Raw genomic sequence first — 7,093 nt, 5'->3', positions numbered from 1 at the left:
TGAGAAAGTCTTGGAGGTCTCAAAGTTCAGAGTAGAAGTGTAATCACACAATACAACACACACACACACACACACACACAAAATCACAACATAGTTCCTCTCTCCTTTCCTGAAGATATGAAAATCAGTCTTGGCCCATTTGAATTAAAGTATAAGTAAAATGGAAAATACTCAGCCTCTCTCTCTGTTGGGAATCTGTTCTCTAAAAGGCTTTTCACATGCTGAATTGGCAAATTTGGGGATGCTTAAGACACGACAGGAAGTTGAATATGCATGAGCATGGATTTTCAGGCTAAACAAAGTTTAATAAAATGTAAAGGCATTTTATTTTGTCCATTATAGTATATCAACCAAATGTATTTTTCACATTAACTGAAGTTCTTGACATTAAATCAACATAGAGAGTTAAGTTCATACCAAGACAACAACAAAGATAAAATGAACACATTGCTTAAAAGATACATACTGCCAAGGCTCTCCCAAGAAGAAACATATAACCTGAATAGACCTAAATCTATTAAAGTACTTGAATTTGTAATTTAAAAACTCTTCCACAAAGAACAACAGGCCAAGATGGCTTCACTGGTTAATTCTGTCAAACATTTAAGAAAGCAGTAGACCAATTATACACAAAATTTTCCAGAAGATTAAAGAGGACAGAATAAACCTCAGCTCATTGTACGAGATCATCAAAGCCCTGACACCTAAACAAGACAAACACAATCTAAAAATGTAAAATATAGATCAACATCCTTCATGAAGATATATGCAAAAATTCTTAACAAATGTTAATATAATCCAACAGTATATAAAATAAATCACATAACCAAGTAAGAATTATTCTGGGAAAGCAATGTTGGTTTAACAGTCAATGTAATTCACCACATTTGTAAACTAAAAATGAAAAACCATATGATCATCTCAATAGATGCATAAAAAGCATCTGACAAAAGCCAACATCCATTCCTGAAGAAAACTCTCAACAAAGTGATAGAAGGAAACTTCCTCAACATGAAAAAGAGCATCTATGAAAAACCTACAGCTAACATCATACTCAATGGTGAAAAACTAACTGCAGTATTTCTAAGATCAGGAACAATATAAAGGTCTTGGTTCTCACCACTTCTAGTCAGCATCCTACTGGGGTTTCTAGCCAGTGCAATAAAGAAAAAAAAAAGAGAAATAAAAGATATCAAAAGTGGAATGGAAGTAGAACTTTCTTTATTCTTAGACAACATGATTGTCTATGCAGAAATTTTGAACTGTACACAAAAATTACTAGAATAATTGTATTTCTGTATACTAACAGTAAATGGAAAAATAGAAAATTGTAAACTATTATTATAAAAATATGAAATATTTAGGATAATCCAGCATAAGAAAGGTAAAAACTATACACTGAAAGCTAGAAAACACAGCAGAGAGAAATTAAAGGTCAAAATAAATGGAGAGATACACTTATCTTGGGTTGGACCACCAATATTGTGGTGATGTCAATATTGTGGTGATGTCAATCCCCAAATTGATCCATAGTTTCAATGCAATACTCCTAACATACTTTTTTTTATAGAAGTTTATTCTAAAATTAATGAGGTATTTAAAGGACCTAGAATTGTTAAAAATAACTTTGAAAAGCCCGGCACAATGGCTCACGCTGGTAATCCCGGTACTTCGGGAGGCTGAGGCAGGCGGATCACCTGAGGTCAGGAGTTCGAGACCAGCCTGGCCAACATGGAGAAACCCCATCTCTACTAAAAATACAAAATCAACCAGATGTGGTGGTGCATTCCTGTAATCCCAGCTACTTGGAAGGCTGAGACAGGAGAATCGCTTGAAGTGGAGGTTGTGGTGAGCAGAGATAGTGCCATTGCACTCGAGCCTGGGAAACAACAGTGAAACTCTGTCTCAAAAAGAAAACCAAAAAATCTGGAGCACTAATACTACCTGACTTCTGATTTCAAAATTTCTTATTTTATGAAGCTACAATAATCAAGTCAGTATGTTATGTTGTGAAGATAAACAATAGGTCAATAAAAAAGAATGGAATGTCTGGAAATAGAATCACAAGATATAGACAAAGGTGAAAATTCAGTAAAGACAGGAGAGTCTTTTCAACAAATGGTGCTGGAATCATTGGATATCATGCGATATGAAAAAAAAAAAAACCTTCAGTCAATACTTCGCACTATATATAAAAAGTAACTGAAAGAGTATTACAGAACTAAAACCCTAAAACATCCAGCAGAAAATGAAAATCTTTGAGTTAGGCAAAAATGTCTTACATACACTACTAAATGCACAATATTCATTTTTAAAACTGTGTAAATTGGATTTCGTCAAAATTAAGAACAATTCTAATATTCCCTTAGGAAAGAATATAGTAAGTACATTGACGCTTATGACATCCATATTATTTGTATCTAATAAAAGCAGGATGAATATTCTAACTCAATTTGTCTAATTGGAGAGATGGATAGGACATAGTAGAGAAAGTTCAGACTTGAAAAGAAAAATGTATACCAAACTATCTCAGTTAGTTTTTAGAATATATATAATTTATCCTAATCAAAATTGGCTCAAACCAGATGTATCTCCAAAGTATTCTCATGTACATATGTGTATGTGAACACACATGCTAGTGTTGTGTTGTGTTTAGTATGATGCTAGATTATATAACAGAAAGAGTCTGTAAGAATTATAAGCTGATTTTCCAAATATCCTATGCAAATATCTCTGTTCAATCTGGGGACTACCAATGAAGACTAATCTGGAATCTTGGAGAGAGACATTTGGGAAGAACAAGAAAAATAATATTTTGAGTGGGGGTCTCTGTTTCTGGAACATGTTTCAGGGTGTGAGAGTCTCGTTCCCTCCTCAGACGTGGTACTAGAGGGATGTTCTCCTCAATCAAGACTGTGGTGAAAGTGTGGCTAAGTGGACTGCTGAGCCCTTCAAACTTAGTTTATTTGGGCCAACTAGAAACTTTTTTGTAATTCAGACTTCTTGATATTTTATTCAATCATACGGATAATATTACTTTGCACTAAATTGAATTTGATGGAATGCTGCTTATAACCTCTGTGTATTTGGTCCTGTGTAGCAAGTAGACAGAAGTATGGTTCTTCCCATCGTCTTTACCAACTATGCAAAATAAAATGAGAACAAAGAGCCATTAAGGAGTGACAAAAGGCGAGGGAGAATGCCAACTCAAAGCTAACTCATGCACCTCATTCTTCTGATTGGGCAGCCTGCTCATCCATGAAATCTATGTTTGTGTGTATATACAATCTGTGGCTGAATCTAGTGTAAGGACTATGCCAGACAAACCCATTAATAAACTCACTAAATAAAACTCTTTTACCAGGTGATTCCCAAAGACAATCAGCTTTTCAATCAGATTGATAGCAAATCTCACAGTTAAAAAACTACTGTTTTACATCATGAGATACAGAAGAAACCATATTTGTAATGTTTCACTTTGCCTCTAAAATCCTAGCATAAATTGACATATTTTTAAAATAGGGTTAATAAAGTGGTTTATACCTGGAATCCCAGCATTTTAGGAGGCCCAGGCACAAAGATTGCTTAAGCACAGGAATTTGAGACCAAATTAAGCAACATAGCAAAACCCTGTCCTACAAAAAAAAAAAAAAGTAACATTAAAAAATTAGCCAGGTTATATGATTCAGATGTGTGTCCCCTCCAAATCTCATGTTGAAATGTGATCCCCAGTGTTGGAAGTGGGGCCTTGTGGGAAGTGATTCTCTCATAAACGGCTTGGTGCCCTCCCCAGGGTAATGAGTGAGTTCTCATTCTATTAGTTCACATGAGAGCTATTATAGTTGTTTAAAAGAGACTGGTACCTCCTCTCCTCTCTCTTGCTCCAATTCTAGTGCTCCCTTTCACACCGTGTGATATGCCTGCTCCCCCTTCACTTCTGCCATGATTGTAAGCATCTTGAGGCCTCACCAGAGGCAGATGTGGGTGCCATGCTTCTTGTACTGTCTGCAGAATGATGAACCAAAATAAACCCCTTTTCTTTATAAATTACCCAGTCTCCGGTATTTCTTTATAGCAACACAAAATGTGTAACTGGCAAAAGGGTCCTGCTGCTTGCCGCTTGTAGAAAGATGCCAACATAGTAAGAGCGAAGTGTGACAGAGAAAGAGTGAGTTTTATTATCCATGTTAGCAAGAAGAGTGGGCAGAATTCTTTCCCCAAAATTTCCACTCTTCAATTTGTGGAAGGAATGCAGGGCTTTTTTTGTTTTGTTTTGTTTTTGTTTTGTTTGTTTGTTTTTAAGTGACAGGGGTTTGGAATGCAGGAGGGGAAGAGGGCTTAGAGGTGTCGAGTGGCATGATGTGCTCCAGTGGCTTATCTTGAATTATTGTTCCATTTGGTGAAGGAGCCAGTGCCATCCTGGACCCAACCAGGTTACAAATTAATTGCAGTCCATCTTGCAATTAATTTCTAGCCAAGGGTGAGTTTTGGCCTTGACTGAGAAGAGAATTCCAGAATTATTTTGTCCCTGTCAGGATCTGGCTCCCAAAGCTTCTAAGGAAATATATAACCAGGTAAGTGAGACTGATGAGCACTTAACAAGCATCTGAGTTAATAAATGTGCATAAGGCATGGGAGCATAGAATGGGAAAAGAAAGGGAGTGGAGGTTCACAGCACATTCTAAGGCTGGATTTCTCCAAGTTATATCTTGAAACTGGGGAGAAAGGAGGAAAGAAAACAAAGTTTTAAAACGCACTTTGAACCCAAGCTGCTTGGTTACAAATGGACTGATACATTAGGTGTGGTGGCATGCACCTGTAGTCCTAGCTACTTGGGAGGCTAAGGTGGGAGGATTACTTAAACCCAGGAGTTCAAGGTTATAGTGAGCTATGGTCACACCAGTGTACACTAGAGCCTGGGTAACAGCAAGACTCTGTCTCTAAATACTAAAAAAAATAAAAAATAAAAATAATAGATACAGCATTGTAGTAATAGGAATTCACTAATGTTGATTCTCTTCTCTCTCTTATATTTGTATAGTGTCACATCTGAATCTTTTACAAACATTTATCTATTAATTTATATGGCATTTCCTCTGTTAATGTCACTCTGCCGTATTTTATAATGAGGAAATTGAAACTTTGAGGTAGTATAGAGGCAAAGCTAAGCCTCCTGTTTTCCAATCCAAGGTTCTTTCCAAGAACTATTTGGCTATTATTTTCTCTAAACAGCACATGAGAGAATTGAGAGCCAAAAGGACATAGTTATATCACTACTTATGCAATATTTTTCATATATGAAATAGGCGGTACTCTTCATAAATATAATTAAATGCATTGTGCCTATTTTATTGATCTATATGTGTATCTAATACACACAAATATGCATGTATGTATATAAAATGGGCACTATATATGTATATACTATATATGCATATGTATATAAAATGGGCACAATGAATTTAATCATACCTACAAAGAATATTACCCACTTCATAATGAGTAATATGACGTGTGTGTGTGTGTGTCCAAAATCATAAAGGAGATGTGAAGGGACTAATGTAGAGAGTGAGAGAAATTTGTCCTGGTATCTCAAGAAAGGCTTCCCAGAGTAAGTACCATTTGATCTGGGCTATGAATATGCAGGAGAAGATGAAAAAGAGTATTCTAAGCAGAAAGAGTACATTCTTCAAAGACATGGTAAAACGAGTTCAGTGCTAAGAGTAAAGAGTGTAAACAGGCAAGTGGTAGAAAATAAGGATGAATAGGAAGCCTAGGTCAGACAATAAAGAGCTTAACATGTCATGCTGAGTTTGTAACTGATGATGTCTACCACAGAGATCTTAAGGAAATGGCGATGATATGACCTGAATTTTGTAGGAAGAGAACTCTGGCAGTAGTGTGGAGGATGGACAAGTGTCTACCTGAATGTACAGCATAAATGGAACGGTAGAATCAAGGAAAACATTACTGTTTCCATTGAGAAACTGAGTAGATCACAACTCTTCCATCTGAACTAAGTAATCCCAAAGGACTAGGTCTTGAGTACAAAATAGTGACAAAAATTAGGATGAGCTAAATTTGAGATGCCTGTGAAGATGCCCCCAAGGAAACTGGAAATCTGAATCTGGAAGGCAGAAAAGAGAGATTTCAGATTAGTATGGTTAAAAATAGCCACTGGAGCCACAGACAGGGATGAAACCAGCCAGGGAGAGGGTGTAGAACCAAATAGGAAAAGAAAGAAGTAAACGAAAGAAAGAACTGTAGAAGAAAATAAGAAAGGAACCCTAGTTGGGAAAGGGAAAAAACAGAATTAAGAAGGAATAATTAGAAAGGTAGAAAAGGAAATCATGAGAGAGTAATGTGCAGGGGTATAGAAAAAGGAGTTTCAAGGAGTTAGTAAACCCAACAAATTGCCCATCAACAGGACAATTCCAAAATCCATCTGAAAGAATTATGAGGAAGAGGAGATAGGAGAAAAATGGCAAAGGATTTAAACAAAAAAAATTGTCACGGGATGAAAACATGAAACATAAACATATTTTTGAAATTTCAACCTCAATTAACATAAAAAATGCAAATTCAAACAATAAAATGCCATTTTAACCCATAAGATTAGGAAAACAGATTTAATAGAAAATTAGCAAAGCTGGCAGGGTATGATAAAAAGTAGTCTTTCTTGAATGGTGATGAGTAAAAGAAAGCCAAAGGAAGGGGAAGTGGCGGGAAGAGTGCTCCCTACTGAGAGGCCCCTATCTGCAAAGTTCTGGAGACAAGAAAAAACACGGTGCATTTGAAGAAATGGGGAAAATCCTTTATGGTTTCGAATAGAGTTGGGAGGGAAAAGGCTAGAAATGAGGCTGGAGAGGAAGGCAATGCCTCTAGTGATAAGGGAGATTCTTATACTAAATACTCAGCAGGGGTCTGGGCCTTACTGGGCAGCCACACAGATCAACAGGCAGGCCAGTTAGACGTGGCGCCTTGCTCTGTATCTACCAATCTCTTTAAGGACATAAACCACAATCTGGTTTATACATTACTTTGATGATTATAATACTTTGATAATTAACAAATGTATATCTGGATGCAATGT

The sequence above is a fragment of the Theropithecus gelada genome, chromosome 9 (genome assembly GCF_003255815.1).
Source record: "Theropithecus gelada isolate Dixy chromosome 9, Tgel_1.0, whole genome shotgun sequence".
Classification (NCBI taxonomy): Eukaryota; Metazoa; Chordata; class Mammalia; order Primates; family Cercopithecidae; genus Theropithecus; species Theropithecus gelada.
The sequence above is the reverse complement of the archived record's forward strand: the minus strand, read 5'-3'. Positions refer to the sequence as shown.